The 21,889-nt window shown below is 38.6% G+C and overlaps 1 protein-coding gene and 1 pseudogene across 1 annotated transcript in view; both read left to right on the plus strand.

Annotated features, from left to right (window-relative positions):
* Pur-alpha (Purine-rich binding protein-alpha) overlaps positions 1–21,889 on the plus strand; it is a 1,789,254-nt gene that overhangs the window by 933,748 nt on the left and 833,617 nt on the right. The gene's annotated exons all lie outside the window — the stretch shown is intronic.
* Positions 17,247–20,694, plus strand: LOC137234506 (uncharacterized; annotated as a pseudogene).

Below are 21,889 nucleotides of genomic sequence, written 5' to 3' on the forward strand. Positions count from 1 at the left end.
CCCGTCTGTCCTTCCGCTCGGCCGTTAACACGATAACTTGAGCAAAAACCGATATATCTTTACTAAACTTAGTCCACGGACTTATCTGAACTCACTTTATCTTGGTATAAAAAATGGCCGAAATCCGTTATGGACGCCCACTTTTTCGATATCGAAAATTACGAAAAATTAAAAAAATGCCATAATTCTATACCAAATACGAAAAAAGGGATGAAACATGGTAATTTGATTGGTTTATTGACGCAAAATATAACTTTAGAAAAAACTTTGTAAAATGGGTGTGACACTTACCATATTAAGTAGAAGAAAATGAAAAAGTTCTACAGGGCGAAATCAACAGTCTTTGGAATCTTGGCAGGAATACTGTTCGTGGTATTGCATATATAAATAAATTAGCAGTACCCGACAGATGATTTTCTGGATCACCCTGGTCCACATTTTGGTCGATATCGTGAAAACGCCTTCACATATACATCTAAGGGCCACTCGCTTTCAAAACCCACATTAATACCTTTAATTTGATACCCATATCGTACAAACACATTCTAGAGTCACCCTTGGCCCACCTTTATGGCGATATCTCGAAAAGGCGTCCACCTATAGAACTAAGGATTACTCCCTTTTAAAATACACATTACCACCTTTCATTTGATACCCATATCGTACAAACACATTCTAGAGTCACCCCTGGCCCACCCTAATGGCGATATCTCGAAAAGGCGTCCACCTATAGACCTAATGCCCACTCCCTCTTAAAATGCTCTGTAACACCTTTCGTTTGATACCCATATCGTACAAACGTTCTAGAGTCACCCTTGGTCCACCTTTATGGCGATATCTCGAAAAGGCGTCCACCTGTAGAACTAAGGATTACTCGCTTTTAAAATACTCATTACCACCTTTCATTTGATACCCATATCGTACAAACACATTCTAGAGTCACCTCTGGCCCACCCTAATGGCCATATCTCGAAAAGGCGTCCACCTATAGACCTAATGCCCACTCCCTCTTAAAATTCTCAGCAACACCTTTCGTCTGATACCCATATCGTACAAACATATTCTAGAGTCACCCCTCCATCTGTATGGCGATATGTCGAAAAGGCGTTCACCTATAGAATTAGGGATCACTCCCTTTTAAAATACTCATTACCACCTTTCATTTGATACCGATATCGTACAAGCACATTCTAGAGTCACCCCTGGCCCACCTTTATGGCGAAATCTCGAAAAGGCGTCCACCTATAGAACTAGGGATCACTCCCTTTTAAAATACTCATTACCACCTTTCATTTCATACCGATATCGTACAAGCACATTCTAGAGTCACCCATGGCCCACCTTTATGGCGAAATCTCGAAAAGGCGTCCACCTATAGAACTAGGGATCACTCCCTTTTAAAATACTCATTACCACCTTTCATTTGATACCCATATCGTACAAACACATTCTAGACTCACCCCTGGCCCACCCTAATGGCCATATCTCGAAAAGGCGTCCAACTATACACCTAATGCCCACTCCCTCTTAAAATGCTGAGTAACACCTTTCATTTGATACCCATATCGTACAAACAAATTCTAGAGTCAGCCCTGGTGCACCTTTATGGCGATATCCCTAAATGGCGTCCATCCATAGAACTATGGCCTACTCTCTCTCAAAATACTCTTTAATACCTTCCATTTGATACACATGTCATACAACCACATTCCAGGGTTACCCTAGGTTCATTTTCCTACATGGTGATTTTCCTTATTTTGGCTCCATAGCTCTCAACTGAGTATGTAATGTTCGGTTACACCCGAACTTAGCCTTCCTTACTTGTTTAAATATGTTAATAATTTGTCAGCACATACTAAACGCACATATGTTTTATTAGTTCACTTTGTTTATCTGAAATTTTTTTTATTTTTGATTAGTTTTATTTTTGTTGCAATCAAACCAGAATAAGTTACATGTTCATTTTAATTTCTCACAAAAAAAAGTCAATTAATTATCTTTTTAAGTTTTTTTTTGCATTTTTGAACACATCGAGCCATTGAAACTAATTTCGTAATCTGCATAGGTTAATATTTGGAAATATACTGTTAGATTTTTGGTCACTTAGTTTTAATGCAATTTTTTTATTTTTTTTCTGCTGAAATTTCCATAAATTTAAGCTTAAAGTTAATTAAATTAATAGTATTTAAATCTTGGAAAATTACTTTGTTTTTTTCAATTCATTTATTCGATATATCGAATACAATATATTGTTTTTCACACGCTTGGAATTTTTGAATTTTTAGGTTTGTACTTAGTTGCTATTTTTTTTTTAACTTTATTGAATCTTTTTGTCTTCAAATTCGATTTGAATTTTTTTAACTTTTCAAAGATATTATTTAGTTGCATATTTTACAAATTATTAATTTTTTTTCATCACTGCATATAATACATAATCGAATATCTTGTTCTTAGGCTTTGATTTACTTTTATTAGTAATCGGTGCAACGTCGTTTTATTTTGTTTGGTACCAAACCAACCAATTTCGGTCTTGATAAGTTCGGCTTGGTGAACCCAGGTGTTCCAAACTTCCCTCGCTCGTGTGCAATAAAATAGTAAAATTATAAAACTAATTGGATTTAATTTAAAATTCCTTCATCACGTTTTACAATTAATTCGAAAGTGAAAATAATTTTATCAAATATTTCAAAGCTTGCTTATTTTTCTTTGCCAAGATCTCTAGATCGATTTACATTAGATCAGTTTACAGTTGATTTGTTTACAGTCGGCCTTTCCTGATTGCTACGACCTCATATCAGTTTACATCTTCACCTTCGGATTCATCTTCTGCACAACATATGTCGTCGATTTCTATTGGTTCACAGTAACGCTTTAATTTATCTGAAGTATAAAGAGGTTTATACGGTCGTTGTTTACGTTTATTGCCCGGCAAATCTTGGAATACATATCGATCTCGATCAAGCACTTTGCCTATTGCAAAAGGTCTTTTATAACGTGGTTCAAGCTTTCGTGAGGAGTTTGCACTGCATTTAAAATATGCTTAATAGCATTTTCCTGACAATACTGTTGCAATTGTTTGGATGTAAACGCTGGTCCGCCAACATGGCGGATTTCTTTCAACAGCTCAACAACATGCTTCGTTGCGGTACCCTTTACTGCTCGGAGAATCGTGAATTTGGTAAACGAATCAGCTACAACGAGAACATAATCATTGCGCTTAGCTGACTTCGGAAATGGACCTAAATGATCTAAATGAAACGTTTTAAACGGTGTTGGTTCCATATCACTGAAATGATATTGACCTTCTTTCATACCACACGTTTTTTATTGTACGCGCTTTCAATGCAGGCAGCTATATACTTTTTAATATAATTTCGCATTCTTGAAAACCAAAAGTTCCTTCAAAGCTTCTCGTAAATTTTGTCAACGCACAGATGACCAGATTTTACATGAGAGTCATGAACTATCTGCCATTTTAACGATTTTGGCACAACCCATGCCATGATTATTTACCATGCGATACAACCGTCCATTTGTGAGACAATAATCAACTTGGTAATTCATTACGACAGCATGACACTACTAACTAAGGAAAACGATAAGCAATTTAAAGTTGATCGTAATTATTTTTGACACCATGACACTGCTAATACGCGTCAAAAAATATCGAGAGAGGTGTCATAAGACGCGTATTAATCTCGAGAACAACAATCCGAAGGCGCAAAAGAAAAATTGTATCTCTGTCCGGAGATATTTGCAGTTGAATTTGGCGATTTTCATGTGGTTGTTATTGTGTTTGTACCCACAAAAAAAATTGTGCATCACCGTGGCGGTAGCCACGGTTATACCACACACCCGGACTTGGCATGGCGTAGGCCAGGGTTATTTTTTAGGTAATAGTCTAGTTGAGCGGTCGACTGCTAATACGCTACCAAAAATATCGAGAGAGGTATCAAACGATGCGACTTGACATCAGTATTAATAATCCGAAGACGGAAAATAAAAATTTTAACTCGTTCAAAAGATATTAACGAAAAACCGAAAAAAGACCCGCGGTTACATCCGAAACCGGTGGTAGTATCCATAGTATTTTTGCGCAGGACACCTTTCTGCGTTGGCGGCCTTTGGCCGCGCTTATAAAAAATTACCCTGGGTGGGTCCAACACCGGTTTAGAGACTAAAACTATATCCGCACAAAACACTTATGTTCACAATTTTTTTGTGGGTACCCAACATTACAACAATCACATCAAAATCGCCAACTTTAACTGCAAATATTTCCGGACAGATATACAATTTTTCTTTTGCGCCTTCGGATTGTTGTTCTCGAGATTAATACGCGTCTTATGACACCTCTCTCGATATTTTTTGACGCGTATTAGCAGTGTCATGGTGTCATAAATAATTACGATCAACTTTAAATTGCTTATCGTTTTCCTTAATTTTTTTAACAATTTCTTTAATGTTGTCTGTTGAAGTTGCATACTAAAAACCCAGTCATCTCCTTCAATCTCAATCTTATCTATTTTTAGTGAAGCAGTTTCGATATCATTAGGCGGTTCATCTGGGTTTCGAATTATTGCATCAACATGTAACATACGCTGTCCTGGTCGATGTTCTATTTCTATTTCAAAATCTTTTATACGTAACTACAATCGAGCGATTCGAGGAATTAATTCCTTTTTTTTTCATGACAGTTTTGATTGCACTACAATCAGTAACAACTTTGACGCTTTTGCCAGACACATAATAACGAAATCTTTCAAGACTTTCAACCACAGCTAACGTTTCCAACCCATAACTATGATATTTACGTTCTTCTGTTGTCGTAGATCGAGAATATTAAGCGACAGCCTTCCAATCGTCTACTTCTCTATGTAAGAGGACACCCGCCATCCTATTAAACTTGCATCGGTGTGAATTAGATGTTCTGCATTTGTTCGATATGCAGCTAATACTGGTTTCTTAACCAAAGCAGATTTCAATTTATTGAATGAATCTATTTGCGCTTCTTTCCACTCGAAAGTTTGATATTTACGTAATAGCATTCGTAAAGGTTCGGAAATAACAGCGTAACATAGTACAAGTTTTCGAAAATAGCCTGATAAGCCTAAAAACTGTCGAAATTCAGTTACATTTCGTGGCTCAGGAAAGTTTTGAGCAGCAGCTTTCTTTAAGCCTCCTGGACATATTGCATTGGTGTCAACTTATGACCAAGGAACTGTATCGATTCTTTTAAAAATTCACATTTTTTTGGATTAAGTGTTACATTCAAATTAAGAAGTACTTGAAAAATTCGCTCAAGTTTCTCAAACATTTCAACAACTGAATTACTTCCAATGAGTATGTCATCCATATAATGCAACATATTGCCTTTTGCGTTAGTTCTTGAATTCGTGTCATTACACGTTGAAAGGCGTGTTACGTGGCTGACTGTTTGGGTGGTGAGGAGCGGCGGCAAGCAGGTATGCTTGCGTTCCAAGGCTAGCTCGTCGTCTTGGGCGGGGTACTGCACCACCGGCCTCACCCGGAGCCACATGAACAAAAAGGGGTTCATACCTGCAATTGTGGAAAAGGATAGGAAAGCTGTAAAAGGAAGAAATATACGTGAGGGTCAAAGATAGAAGGGGGAAAACATAAGGGGGAGAAAAAGCTAGAGGCCTGTCTTGTCAGGTGGAGTCTACCCTTCCTCTTCAGCTCAACGTGCGCTGAACCATGGGCGCTGTGCTGACTCCTACTTCCTTACAGCGCCCCCAAGCCTGAAACCAGTCTGTCCGTTTGTCACTCCGTCATATTTCCCTACCACTCACCTTCACCTAACCTTACCACGCACAAGCGGAGCACCAACACGAATATTCGAACTTAGCCCTGCATTATTAAAATTTCATAAAAATTAAATCATATTGGTAAGGATAAAAACCAGCTTAAAATTAACCTTCAAGAAAAAGCAAAACAAAATGATAACATACGATTTCAATTAATTTCGATTCAATTCAATTCAAAACCATGGTTTGTAAAGGCAAACAAAAAAAGTAAAAAAAAAAAAGGAAAACGAGAGGTGAGGTTCCTTATACTAGTAGAAAAAAAGGTGTATGAATATGTTATCTTACTGACTACTATCTTAAAATCTACAGATATAAAATTCAAACAAAATAACATAAGAGGGCGAACATAAAAATTCAAGAACCCTAATCCCTGACCTAACGCAACCGCTCAAGTAAATATAAATCAATTGTGCACAAAGCTAAAGTAGGTCATGGAAGTAAAACAAAAACCAGTTAGGCATATTATAAACAAAATGTGGGTACATTTGCAGCTATGTATGTACATATATTCCTTATGTTTAGGTTTCCTCCTTCTATTTTCTCAAGAATATCAGGCATTATATGCCAATATATGTACATACATTCAAATATGTGTATTGGCAAAAATATTGTGCTCAAATTTTACTCCCCCATATACTCGTATTCCAACGGCGCCGGTGCAGTTGAGTGGATGTGCTGAATTTGCTGAAATAGTAGGAGTCAAAAACATACATACATTTGTACCCTCGGCCACGCTCAATTTAGCCAACCTCAATCACTCAGCCAGATCGCTCGCTTGCAATCTTGGTTATTGAGTGTTTTGATAGTATCAATTTTAACAGCGTGATGATCGAACGCTAAGATTATATATAAAAAAAAGTGTGCATTCTACAAAAAAAAAAAAATTCTTTGGTGCGGAAGGCACACTATCGTGTATAATCTCGGGGTGGGCAAAGAAAAAGGTATGTTGAAATTGGTTCTCCCTTAATCCTTAAAAAAAAAAAAACATATAAAAAAAACGAAAATTCAAAATTCGAAAATTATTTTTTTTTTGTTTTTGTTGGTGCAGTGCTACCATAGGTAGCAGAAAACATGTGCGAGCAAAGAAATGTGTATATGGTAGAAGATAAATGCACCAAAAGATAAAAGAAATTAAATTTCAAACTGAGAAAAAAATGAAAAAAAGATAATGCAGATAATGTAGAACTCATTAACTCCTGAAATATGGAGTTAAACTATAAAAAAAACTATATATCTCCTAACAACAAAATGCTTTGCCCCGGTAAAGAAATTACCCTTTTGCCCATTCCCTACGAAGATTATGTCCTCAATGATAGTATTTAAATAAAAATAAAAAAATATAATAATATATAAATATATACAAAAATAATAATATGACCAAATATGATTCCGGAACAGCTCCTCCCTCCGCCATTGTTTGCTGTTGTTTAGGTTACCAGGACTTCATGCGCCGGCCCAAAATTGTACAAAATGTGTTGTGGTTATTGCTGGTGTTTTTCTTAAATGTCGTTTTGCAAAAATTGTCTTGAATTTTTTTTTTCTTTTTTGTTGTATGTGGTGACGTGGCTGTTGTTGTTGCGGCTCAATGCCGCCGGTGAACATAGCTATCGACGTTGAAATTTTTATTGTGTTTTTGCTGCTATTATTGCTGCTTAACGCCGCCGGTGAAAATTGCTATTGATGTTGAAAATTTTATTGTGTTTTTGCTGTTGTTGTTGCGCCTCAACGCTGCTGGTGAAAATTGCTATATGCAAAGTTCCAACTTCTTGTAGATGATTCTATTGTTGGGTGGTATGTCGCCACTATGAAGAATTTGTTGTTTTTGTTGTAAGAAAAGAATAAATACCGGTTGTGGTTGGTGCTGCGCCACCAATATAACCAAAATGGTGTAGTTGTTGTCGGGCGCTACGCCGCCAATATAAAAAAGATGCTGTTGTGGTTGTTGCGGCCGTGTGTTGCCAATAAAAAAATTGCTGTAGTGGTTGGTTTTGTGGTGTGCGCCACCAAATTAAAAATATAGTGTAGTGCGAGGTGGTAGTTGTTGCCGGCGGTATGTCGCCAACTTGGCCTTTAGGCCGCACCCGATTTTCAACCTGTGCCCAGTGGTGCTTTCCAGCAGGGAGTGCCCTGTTAAGATGCGAAAAGAAAGGTTATTCCTGTAAGATCGCTAGCGTTAAAAATTGTTGGGGATAATAATATTTTTTGTCTGCATGATTATATGCTCGCCGACATACATGTGTCTGTATGAAGGCGTGCATACATGCATGCAAGTTTGCTTTTGGTTTGCTGGGAAAATTGGCTATATAGAAGCCAGCTTCCCAGTGGGCATACCAAGCTGGAAAAAGAAACAACTCCAAAGCCAAAGGAAACAATTAGACTTAACTGGTTTTTAGCTGTTGCGACACACGTTGTTGTTTAGCTCATTTCTGCTGCAACGGTCAGGATCAGGAGCTAGGTGGCAATCCAGATTTGTTTGGTTTTAGCTTTCGCGATAAACTTTTCGCCGCGCACTACACAATTAAAAAAAGACTTTAGCTGGCCAAACAATTTGGCACACAGGCTTTAACTTCGTTTTGAGGCGCGAACTAAAAACTTGGAGTATTTAAAAGAATTTTAAGTATTTAACACTTTGCACTGGCATTGATAAAATTATACTTTGGCCCGTTGACTCATTTTTCCCCTTCTTATAGCCACCACCACCGTGGTATGATGGTAGCGTGCTCCGCCTACCACACCGAATGCCCTGGGTTCACACCCCGGGAAAAGCAACATCAAAATTTTAGAAATAAAGTTTTTCAATTAGAAGAAAATTTTTCTAAGCGGGGTCGTCCCTCGGCAGTGTTTGGCATGCACTCCGAGTGTATTTCTGCCATGAAAAGCTCTCAGTGAAAACTCATCTGCCTCGCAGATGCCGTTCGGAGCATAAAACAAGTAGGTCCCGTCCCGGCAATTAGTAGGAAAAATTAAAAAAGAGCACGACGCAAATTGGAAGAGAAGCTCGGCCTAAAATCTCTTCGGAGTTTATCGCGCCTTACATTTATTTTTTATTTTATAGCCACCGCCGTGGTAAGGAACGTTACCCAGAAACGGAAAATTCCTACCTACACATGCTAAACTTTCTTTTCTGCTTTCCCGTATTTTTCATTGATGGGTTCATATAATCCTGCATTCATGCATTTAGACGCTTACCGCTTTACAAAACGAACACCTACACAGATATATTTGGTTCGTGCCTTGACTGCTCACACTGATACATTCCCACGCTCATAGCCTTGTACCAATACACATCCACATACATAATACAGAACAAAACAAACACATATGTGCATGGCATTCCTCAATGTTGCTAGGTTGTTAGCAACATGGTGATATTTTATTTATTATAACGACATGATGCCAAGCGAAACAACTTATTTCCTTTCGCTATAGCTACAATGTTGTCAATACACAAGGTTAGTGGCACCATTGCGGCTAAGGCATGGACCTGGACACAAAACACATAAACACATAGACACATATACACGCTGCCACTCATTCCAGCCAGTATGAAGACAGGCTGTCGTTATAGGCTCGCAGCCGCCGATGGTGCCTGTACTATGGAGCGAGTGCGTGGAAAAGTTTAAACGTAGCCCGGCGAGCATCATTTCCCGCGTCCAACGTGTGGCCTCGACCCACGACTCAATGCTGGGCCTATTTTTCTTCACGCTTTTAAACTACTCTACTGACTACCTACAACCTAAATCACTGGGCTAATGCTACTACTTAAACCTATATCACAGATACTACTCTACATATCTAATAGTAAATAAAATATCACAGATAGAAAAACTAAATTAAAAACAAGTAAGGAAGGCTAAGTTCGGGTGTAACCGAACATTACATACTGAGTTGAGAGCTATGGTGACAACATAAGGGAAAATAACCATGTAGGAAAATGAACCGAGGGTAATCCTGGAATGAGTTTCCATGACATGTGTATCAAATGAAAGGTATTAAAGAGTATTTTATGAGGGAGTGGGCCATAGTTCTATAGGTGGACGCCATTTAGGGATATCGCCATAAAGTTGGACCAGGGGTGACTCTAGAATGCGTTTGTACAATATGGGTATCAAATGAAAGGTGTTAATGAGTATTTTAAGAGGGCGTGGGCCTTAGTTCTATATGTGGACGCCTTTTCGAGATATCGCCATAAAGGTGGACCAGAGGTGACTCTAGAATGCGTTTGTACAATATGGGTATCAAATGAAAGGTGTTAATGAGTGTTTTAAAAGGGAGTGGGACTTAGTTCTCTAGGTGGATGCCTTTTCGAGATATCGCCATAAAGCAGGGGTGACTCTAGAACTTTTTTGTACGATATGGGTATCAAATGAAAGGTGTTAATGAGTATTTTAAAAAGGAGTGGGCCTTAGTTCTATGGTTGGGCGCCTTTTCGGGATATCGCCATATACGTGGACCAGGGGTGACTCTAGAATGTGTTTGTACGATATGGGTATCAAATTAAAGGTATTAATGAGGGTTTTAAAAGGGAGTGGCCCTTAGTTGTATATGTGAAGGCGTTTTCGAGATAACAACCAAAATGTGGACCAGGGTGATCAAGAACATCATCTGTCGGGTAGCGCTAATTTATTTATATATGTAATACCACGACCAGTATTCCTCCCAAGATTCCAAGGGCTTTTGATTTCGTCCTGCAAAACTTTTTCATTTTCTTCTACATAACATGCTAGGTGTCACACCCATTTTACCAAGTTTTTCTCTAAAGTTATATTTTGCGTCAATAGACCAATACAATTACCATGTTTCATCCCCTTTTTCGTATTTGGTATATAATTATGGCATTTTTTTCATTTTTCATAATTTTCGATATCAAAAAAGTGGGCGTGGTCATAGTCGGATTTCGGCCATTTTTTACACCAATATAAAGCGAGTTCAGGGAAGTACGTGAACTGAGTTTAGTAAAGATATATCGATTTTTGCTCAAGTTATCGTGTTAACGGCCGAGCGGAAGGACAGACGGTCGACTGTGTATAAAAACTGGGCGTGGCTTCAACGGATTTCGCCCTTTTTCACAGAAAATAGTTATCGTCCTAGAATCAAAGCCTCTACCAAATTTCACAAGGATTGGTAAATTTTTGTTCGACTTATGGCATTAAAAGTGTTCTAGACAAATTAAATGAAAAAGGGCGTAGCCACGCCCATTTTGAAATTTTCTTTTATTTTTGTATTTTGTTGCACCATATCATTACTGGAAGTGAATGTTGACATAATTTACTTATATACTGTAAAGATATTAACTTTTCTTTTAAAATTTGAATTAAAAAAATATTTTTTTTTTAAAGTGGGCGTGGTCGTTCTCCGATTTTGTTAGTTTTTATTAAGCAGACATATAGTAATAAGGGTAACGTTCCTGCCAAATTTCATCATGATATCTTCAACGACTGCCAAATTACAGCTTGCAAAACTTCTAAATTACCTTCTTTTAAAATTGGGCGGTGCCACGCCCATTGTCCAAAATTTTACTGATTTTCTATTCTGCGTCATAAGTTCAACTCACCTACCAAGTTTCATCGCTTAATCCATATTTGGTAATGAATTATCGCACTTTTTCAATTTTTCGAAATTTTCGATATCGAAAAAGTGGGCGTGGTTATTGTCCGATATCGTTCATTTTAAATAGCGATCTGAGATGAGTACCCAGGAACCTACATACCAAATTTCATCAAGATACCTCAAAATTTACTCAAGTTACCGTGTTAACGGTCAGACGGACGGACGGACGAACATGGCTCAATCGAATTTTTTTTCGATACTTATGATTTTGATATATGGAAGTCTATATCTATCTCGATTCCTTTATATCTGTACAACCAAACGTTATCCAATCAAAGTTAATGTACTCTGTGAGCTCTTCTCAACTGAGTATAATAAAATAAAAGATCACAGTTAGCAGAAAAATTATGAAAAAAAAATTTTATAAAATAAAATATCACAGATCATATAGTCAAGTGGAAAAAAAGTTAAATAAATAAATAAATAAAATAAAAAAATTAAATAAATGCAAACATAATCAAATAAATAAAAAGTCAAGAAAAATAAAAATAATTTAATAAAAGAATCACATACGTCAATAAATTAATAAATGCAATACGTCAATAAATAAACTACGTCAATTAATAAATAAATAAACTGCGTCAATTAATAAATAAATAAACATAGAACAAAAGTACTAGCACTACAAGAAGCATTAAACTATTTTGCAAAAATGTGTTTAGCGTGGCATACGCCGATCTTTTTCCCACTGCTATCACCAAGTTCACACATTGAATTTCCTATAACGTTTAAAAGAAGACATTTGACTTGTTTTGGAGCTCATTTGGCGTTGTAATTATCAACTTGGGAGCTTTGTTTGAAGTTTCGGCGATATACCACTTGCCCAATATTAAACTTCACATCTCTACTTCTAGTGTCGTATACCTTTTGGATTCTTTCATGGGCCAACTTCAGCTCTTTCATAATTTTGTTTCGGATAAGCTGCATTCTATCGCTGAATGCTTCTATTTCACAATCAGCATCCTTAACCGCCGCCAGCTTTCGGTAAAACTCGTATGATGCAGCATGCTGTATCATAGGTATACCGAAAGTGGCGTAGTACGGCGACATGTTGATTGCTACATGTGTAACACTGCGGAGAGCAAATGCTGCGTCTCTGACACATTTGTCCCAAATTTTTCTGATTCTCTTTAATGAATGACCTAATGATCTGTAAAACAGACCTGTTTACCCTCTCCGCAGCGTTACCCTGGGGTGAGTAGAAGGCAGTTTTCACATGCTTGGTGCCATATTTCTCTAGGAAACTAGTAAAGACCTTGGAAACAAATTGTTTCCCATTGTACGAATGGTCATATTCGGGTACACCAAACACAGGGAACACATCTTTTTCTAAACACTTTACTATCTCAGCAGAAGTGGCCCTTTTCATTGGCTTTAAAACCACTAACTTTGAAAAATGATCTAGACATACAAAGGCAAACACGATACCATCACTAGAACGAGGATACGAGCCCATAAAATCTATGAACAAACGTTGGAAAGGTCGCTCTGTGAGCTTTTGTTTCTCCATCATGGGTTGTTTGAAATCGTTTTGAGTTTTGTTAGTTTTGCAAGTTTCGAGTCTTTTACATGGGCGCATACGTCGGTGACCATTCCTGGCCAGTAATACTTTTGACGTAGTCGGGATAGAGTTTTATGTATACCGCCATGTCCAGCCGACGGTGAGCTGTGAGACGACTCCACCAGCCCCGGTCACAATTCCGATGGAACCCAGAGTTTCCAGATCTGGTCCGCTAGAAAATCATCCCCCCTGTCGAATTGCGTCCGGTTGTACACGTAACCGTCCGACAAACACAAGTCAAGTAGTTTGTCCTTGTTCTCGGTCACCGTATTTTTTAACTCCGTATACTCTTCCGACTCGAAGCACGGTGACTCGAGACATACGTCGATGACTCTGTAGTTCGTCTGTATTTCGTCCATGTGCATTCGTGGGAGTGTGTCAGGAACCACGTTTTGTGCACCTTTCCGATGTTGAATATCGAAGTCATAACACTGGAGTTTCAAACTCCAACTTGCCAACCTCCCAGAAAGATCTTTCTGATTCATGAGCCATTTGAGGCTGGCATGATCAGTTATGATGGTGAACGGGGTTCATTCCACATAAGGTCGGAATCTCTTCACACTCACGATAGCGGCGTAGCATTCCAGTTCTGTGATGCTATAGTTCTTCTGCGCCTTATTAAGTTTTGCGAAACGTAGGCAAGAGGTCTTTTGTTCTGGTTATCGTCCAACTCAAACAAAACCCCTCCCACTCCGTCAGTTGATGCATCACATTGAATATAAAAACGACGATTAAAGTCAGGATGTGTGAGCACCGGTGCAGAAACCAAACTCTGCTTTAAAATTTCAAATAATTTTGTTGCTTCGTCCGTCATTGCAAACTTTTTGATTTTGTCTTTCTGGAGGCAGTCGTGCAGCGGAGCTGCAATAGTCGCGTAATCCTGTATGTAACGTCGGTACCAGCCCGACATGTCCAGGAACCGTCGTAGTTGTTTCGGGGTTTTCGGAGCTGGAAAGTTCCTAACAGCCACCACTTTATTGGCATCTGTCCTAACGCATCCATCCCCGACTACGTATTCTAAATAGCGAACCTCTTTAAAACAAAACTTGCTTTTTTCTACATTAATAGTTAACTTAGCCTCGCGAAGACACCGAGCGACCTTTTCGAACAGACACATATGAGACACAAAATCTTCGGAACACACTAACAAATCGTCTAAACAAAAACACACTCACATGAAGCGGCCGGAATAACCTTGTCCATGAGACGACACATTCGTTGTGCTGCATTGCACATCCCGAGAGGCATTACGGTAAACTGGCCAGGGACAGTAAAAGCAGTATTTTCTCTTGGTTTCTTCTCCAGAGAAATCTGCCAGAAAGCGTCCTTCAAATCTATAGCGGAACGCCAACGATACGTTTTGTTAGCTACGTATAGATATTTATATTGATGCACAGAACAGTTTTTCCTATTGGTTTTAATTTAACAAAGTAATCTTGTGTTAATAAACCTCATCAAACAAAACAAAATAATAGGAAAGATAGTGACTTTATTAACTTTTTACAAGTTGCGGGAGGGAAGGCAAAATGCCGCCCTCTGAGTGTAAAGAATGCATGGTGAAAATGTTACAAATAGACGATTCTATTCCATGTTCAGGAGGCTATGGCAGCTTTTTCTGCATTAAATGTAGTAATATTAAAAGACAGGAAATCAAATTGCTGAGTGAAAACGCAAATATTAAGTGGTTTTGTAATCAGTGCACATTATGTGATATAAATATGAAATTTATTGAAATCAAACATTTGATACAAAATTGCGATCAAAACAAAATCGGAAAGAGAGAAATGAAAGACATAATTGAAGAAGCCTTGTTTAATAAGATTCAGCAGCTGAAAACTAATTAATGCACTTGTTGAAACAGATGCAGAGACGTTTGAAAATATTTTGCACCAAAAGAGAATAAATATAGAGTGGGACTCTTGCATTACCATTGAGTACGTAAGAGTATTTAGATTCTTTAAATGTTTAGATTTTAATCATAAGGCTGTTGAATGCATTAACAGAAAAGCATGTAGTAAATGTGCAGGAAATCATAACTTAAAAAATTGCTCATCAAGTATTTTTAAGTGTGTAAATTGTTGTGAGCTTGTACATAAAAAACTATTAGAAGCGGATATACACCATACTGCCTTAAGTAAGGAATGCCCCGCATATAAAAAATATATTGAAAGTAAATCTAGAACTAGAAAGTAGCAATCAAGAAATCAATATCCTTTTTGTCTTTATCTTAATATTAGTAGTATTTTAGGCAATAAAGAGGAACTCGAAAGACTTATTGAAATAAAAAATCCAGCTATAATATTATGTGCTGTGTTTAGGCCAGCAGGCTAACCCCAAAGGAAAATTAAGGGCCGGCCACCCTAATGCAATTTAATACAGAACCGCTTATTTATTACGTCCGTTAGCACATATACTAAAAGCAAAATTGACGTTTCGTTAAGTTACCCCGCCAAAGGCCTGTTAGCTTTGGGGGTAAACGGAATGCGTGGAAAGGGAACTCGTTCACTTGGATTAAAACCGCAGCAGTTTACGCACGCTCGAACGTCTTGAAGCCGCAAGTTAAAACCACATTAAACGTCACACCGCCAGAACGCAGAGTCCCTGGATACATTAAAGGTAATATTGTAGCAATTGCATGCTTGCACCTTTAAACTCTCTTTCTGTTATTTTCCACTGCAAATTTTGTGAAATAAAGTCTATTGAAATTTTAATATTAATCACTGCCTAACCTCCATCGAGAGAAACTAGTCTGGAATCCGCCAGCTCAAGTTTTCATGGTCCATCAGCGCCAGTAAAGGAATCAGAGATACAGTCCACTAACAAAAGCGATACAATTTATCAAATACGTTACTAGCAAAGCAGAAATATAAGCGTTGACTACAAAGCCATTCCGGACACCAGCAACGGAATTTGTACAGCGTCAGAATTCATCACATCTATATTAAAAGCGTTTGGTTAAAAGGTATGTGCTCAAATTAAAAGTGACACAAATAAAAAAGTGTTTAAGTTTTTTCATTTAAATCACATGCGGTGATAAAAGATTTGCTAAAAATGTGACACAAGAGAAAAGTGTAAAAAATTGTTTGTTCATATTAATCACATGCGGTGATTAAAAAATTACTGAATAAACAATGGTATTACAAAGCCTTTTGTCTATCCAATACTCTCCCCCACCCGTGGTAAGAGGTATTGGACACAGCCTAAGGCTAGCAGTCAGTGGCTTTAAACTTCCCATTAAACGTTGCACTGCACTGCACTTTCGGTTCTTGCAACCATCGCGGTTATAAATTATTATACAAATTTTGAGCTTATTCGTGACAAAAGGTGCTTGTTCAACTTCTATGACACCAATTTGGTCGTTCTTAGAATATTGAAAAACTCACTAACACAGTGCTTTCTGCTCGTTAAAAATTTAAACGCGCAAACACAAACGCTCATTTTGCAATAGACCATTTATTGGCTCTAGCTACACGCGTTAATTGTGGCAAGCAAATTTTTCTTTGGACACTTAAAACCAGCAATATTCATTTTAGGGGAGGAGACATAACCTCACATATTACATTGCACACCGGTCACACATACAGGCTCACTGGTTTTTCCTTTTAAATACAATATCTTCTTTTTCTTTAAAATCAATATAAATTGGGTTCGAGTCGTTTAATCCTCACATTTATATTCGATTTTTTTCACTTTATCTTTATATCACATATTTATTATATTATATCACACACGTATATAATTATTTTTCATAAAATCTGGTATTCAGTGGCGAAGAGCTGAAAATAACACTTTATTGCATATATATACATATATATATTTGGTTATAATAAATTTTAAAAGATAATAAAGAGGTGATTCCAAAATTTTTCTTTTGCGTGAAAATTTGTTTTTGAGTGGTGGTTTTAGGTTATTGAAACCCTTCCCTTTGCTTCTGAGCATCAAACTCGAATTTGCTAATTAGGCCCTGCGTAATAGTTCTTCTCTGTTAAATATCAAAAGATATGGAGAAATTCATTAAAGCAGCTGATGAGGTGGCACAGTTTGAGGCTGAATTCAACGACAGACCTCAAGCTGAACACACAAAATATACTCTAGCCATTCACCAAGAAGAGTTAAAGAATAATTGGAGAAAGGCAAAGTTAGCTTATGAGGATCTCTTGTACTCTGAAACGGCAGAGAAAAATGTGTTAGCGTAGGCCAAGCCGAAATACCAGGTGACGTATGCCGCATATGTACGCGGCAGTTCAACCATGGCTGAATTAATAGCAAAGCTAACTAAACGCGATAAGGAGGGAGAAGGGACACCTGATCCAGAACACAGCATGCGACTACCTCCGTGCGATAAGGATGTATTTAAAGGTGACTACCTCTCCTGACCAACGTTCCGTGACATGTTCACGGCAATATACACACAGAATAAGCGCCTCACCCGAGTTGAGAAGTTATATCACCTCAACCAAAAAACGCAGGGTGAGGCAAGAGATATAGTGAAAAAATGCCCACTTACAAACGAAGGGTTTGACACAGCATGGAAGAATTTAGGGGAAAGATATGAGAATAAACTAATTCTCATCAATACCCAATTAAAAATATTATTCAATCTTGAAAGCGTAGAAAGTGAGTGTGGCACCGCGATTAAAACACTTCAGCGGGAAATAAATAACTGCATCTCAGCTCTAAAAACTCATCAAATTGGGATAGGCAATTGGGATGCGATATTCACATATCTATGCTCCACCAAACTACCCGAAAGCACGCTAGCTTTATGGGAACAGACCATAGAGAATAAAACTGAAATATCAAAATGGGAAGATATTGATAAATTTTTATCAAATAGGTTCCAGACCTTGGAAACAGTCTCTAGATTAACAGGTAGCAAAAATACCAAAGGTCCCAAACAACCATCACCCAAACATAAAAATGATTCGTCTCAAAAGAAAGTAGGCGCTTACCAAGCAAATGTAGCTAGAAACACTTGCAGATGCTGTAAGAAAAATAACCACAAGCTGTCACAATGCCAAAGCTTCCAACGGCTCTCTGTCGTAGACAGAGTAGCGTTTATAAAAGACAGTAGGGGGTGTCTGAATTGCCTCTCAGCGAAACACACAGTATCCAAATGTACGTGCTCCTTTAATTGTAGCATTTGCCATCTAAGGCATCATACACTCCTGCATATTCAACAAAATGCGGGCACGAGTGCAAGACCAACCATAACCCAACAAACACAATTAGATCAAAGACCATCTACCTCGGCACAGGCTCAGGCCCAACGTCAGTTTGCCACGGCAAATAATCAACCAACCAACTTCAATTCCTGTTTCGCGAATACAAGCAAAACGGGTTCTATTAGGCACTGCGCAAGTCAATATATTTTATAGCAATGAACACTTTTCGGCCCGCGCCCTAATAGACTCCGGATCAGAGTGCTCGTTCATTTCGGAACGACTTAAGAGAAGGATAAATTTGCCCTGTCGGAAGCTAAATGCACAATTGTCAGGGATAAACAACACGGTGTCAGCCCAAGTGAAAGAGGCATGCTTCATTCAGTTGCGGTCATCAATAAACCCGAATGTACGCATACACACTACAGCATTGGTTTTAGCCCAGCTCACCGGCAATCTGCCAACCTGTCAAATTGACCCCATGACACACCAAGTTTTCCCGGACTTGGTGCTAGCAGATCGGAGGTTCTTTGTAAATGAACAAGTAGATCTTATTCTGGGTGGGGATATTTACGCACAGATAATGCTAGGCAGTATACGAAAAAAAGTTTTAGGCACCCTCCTTGCGCAGGAAACAGTATTTGGCTGGATATTAACTGGCCAAACGGAAACGGCCAGTCCAGCCGGCAGGTGTGTGTCGTTTTTTAATGAGGTATCGCTGGACAAACAAATAGCGTCATTTTGGGAGCTGGAAGATATTCCCAAAAACCATATTTATACCAAAGACGAAAATTACTGCGAGGAGTTGTATCAAAAAACCACCAAAAGAAATTCAGGATGGCAAATATATATTGTCGTTGCCTTTTAAGCAGGATTTTAAAAAGGGTATCTCATTAGGACCGTCGCTAAAGAGCGCGTGCTCATAATTTTTCAGAAATGAAACCCGGTTAGCGAAAAATCCCGAATTGCAGACGGAATATAACCGAGTCGTATCAGAATATGAAACGTTAGCTCATATGGCACGAGTAGAAGAGCATGTTCCGGCAGATACATGCGATACCTATTTTTTACTCCATCACGCAGTAATTAAGGAAGAAAGCACCACCACTAAAGTGAGAGTTGTTTTTAACGCCTCCTGTCCCACTGCTAATGGAATAAGTTTAAATGATGTCCTTCATTCAGGCCCAGTCCTTCAGAGTGATTTAACAATTCTCATACTCCGTTGGAGATTGTTCCGATACGTATTCAAGAGTGACATCGAAAAGATGTACCGGCAGATATTGCTAGAGCCCAGGGACACCAGGTATCAACGCATCGTCTTCAGGTCATCCACCTGCGAACCCATCGGCATATACGAATTGAAGACGGTGACCTTCGGAGTAAACTGCGCGCCCTACCTGGCCATAAGGACCCTTCTTCAACTAGCAGAGGACGCAGAGGAAACCTATCCCATCGCATCGGACATCCTACGACAGTTTATGTATGTCGACGACGTTTTAGCGGGCGGACACACCATCGCCACGGCCATCAAGGCACGGGACGAAATCCAAGCGGCATTACAATCAGCCGGCTTCTCCCTCAGGAAGTGGACTTCAAATTGCGACCAACTACTGGAAGGTATTCCAAGATCGCATTTATTAAACGAAAATTTTTTAAATTTTGAAGATGCTAGCATGGTTAAAGCGTTAGGGATCAGGTGGAATGCCCACTCTGACTATTTCTATTTTTCTGCGAAACCCATCGATAACCAAGTCGTGTTCACAAAGAAAACAATATTATCTGCTATAGCAAAATTATTTGATCCACTAGGTTGGCTAGGGCCATTTATTATTACCTCGAAAATCATTATGCAAGGTATTTGGCTGGAAGGCACGGGCTGGGACGAAGCCGTGTCTCCCGCGATATTAGATAGATGGCATGATTTTTTAGAAAGCTACAGACATATTTAAAGCATTCGTCACTAAAAATCTAACACTTTACACAAATGAACCCTTCAAGATCGACGCGGATCCGAAGACATTACAATTTAAAGGGCCATCTGAAAATCCACTTGTGGTGATAATGGCGTGGCTTATGGCAAAACAACCACATTTGAAAAAATATGCTAAGTTATATACGAACATGGGATTCGACGTGATGGTGGCACAAGTAACGCCATGGCAGGCCAACTAAGGGTACACAGGTCGTGGCTGCTGAAACCCTTAAGTTCTTGGAAAACAATAAAACCTATGCGCCAATTGTAATTCATGGTTTCTCAGTTGGCGCCTATCAACTCGGCGAAGTAATGTTACAGATGTCTCGCAACGTACAACGTTACAAACAAATATTGGATAGAGTAGTTTGTCAAATCTGGGATAGCGCTGCTGTTATTACAGAAGTTTCGGAAGGCGTACCGAAGTCAATATTCCCTAAAAATCCTCGTCTGCAAAGCGCACTACGAAACTATGTACTTTACCATATGAAAACATTCCACAATCAGGCTACCAACACAGTAGAAAATGTAGTCTATTGTTGCGATTTGGTGACTCGATTTTGAATATTGAAAAGAACGCCCTCTGAGGCGCCACTTCAGGTTTTTTTTTAATGAAGGTATTTATAATTTCTTATTGTGAGAGTATTAAAAAAAGGACAAATATAACTTACAATTTTTTGGTGAATTCTTAATTGCACCTTTTGTATATTTCGGCGCCTTCATTATCTGTTCAGGTGTGAGTTGTAAATCGGCAACGGGTGTTGGTGGTACATAGGGTTCGTAACCCCCCGGTTTCTCCTCATCCACTGGTGGGCCAGGCAATCTGCAACACTGGTCCGGCGCGTAGAATATTAACAAAATTTAGTCAATTTGTAAACTGAGATGAGTCTCCGCTCTTTACTGCGTGCTCCAAAGTGTAGCAATTTACTCCATCATCTACCAAAACGTATCCACTTGCGTTCAGCCCATTACAAATGCAGCACCACCGTTCCTACATCATTGCTTGCGAAATCAACAAAAATAATCGGCGCTGCAAATTACGCCGCAGCAGCTACCGCAGAAACTACACAAAGTAATACTACAAACTGGATAACCATCTATCGCCTGCCATTGATACGACTAGTTGCCGGTTTTCAGCGACTGAAAATCTATCAAGGTTCTTTAACAGCTTTAGCGGTACCAATAAGCTTCGCATTATCACAGGCTGATTTTGTGTCAAGCGGTGCAGTGGCGGTTATAGCTGCTATTGGTGGCACTGGGCTGATAACGTTGGCACTTTGCGGTATTATTGCGCGCAATATTGTTGGATTCATTTATGTCAATGAAGATTGTGATAAAGTAAAGCTGGCTTATGTTGATTATTGGGGTAAACGTTGCCATGTCATTGCTGCTTAAAATGACTGGGATATTGATTGGGGAAAGAAAGGCCGGCTGCATTTAATGTATATCAAAATATACGTTTGTATAGTGACAAGAAGCAAGCGTTTAAGTTAATACTTAATTATCGGATTATTGAGTACTTCATCGGCTGTTGGTGGAGGAATATGTGATGGCGATGGATCTGGAATTGGTGTTTCACCATTTTTAAGGCAATTATGGACGTAAGCAGCAGTCCATTTAGTATATTTTTGATGGTTTATAGATTCTTCAGAGAGTTCACCAAATGTTCGCGGTACATGGTGTAGTACTCCGCTAGCGTAAAATGCTTTACGACATTTTGGCAAGCCTTGATGCCCGATTTTGTTTATCTGCGTACAAA

The sequence above is a fragment of the Eurosta solidaginis genome, chromosome X (assembly GCF_040869045.1).
Source record: "Eurosta solidaginis isolate ZX-2024a chromosome X, ASM4086904v1, whole genome shotgun sequence".
In the NCBI taxonomy this organism is placed as follows: Eukaryota; Metazoa; Arthropoda; class Insecta; order Diptera; family Tephritidae; genus Eurosta; species Eurosta solidaginis.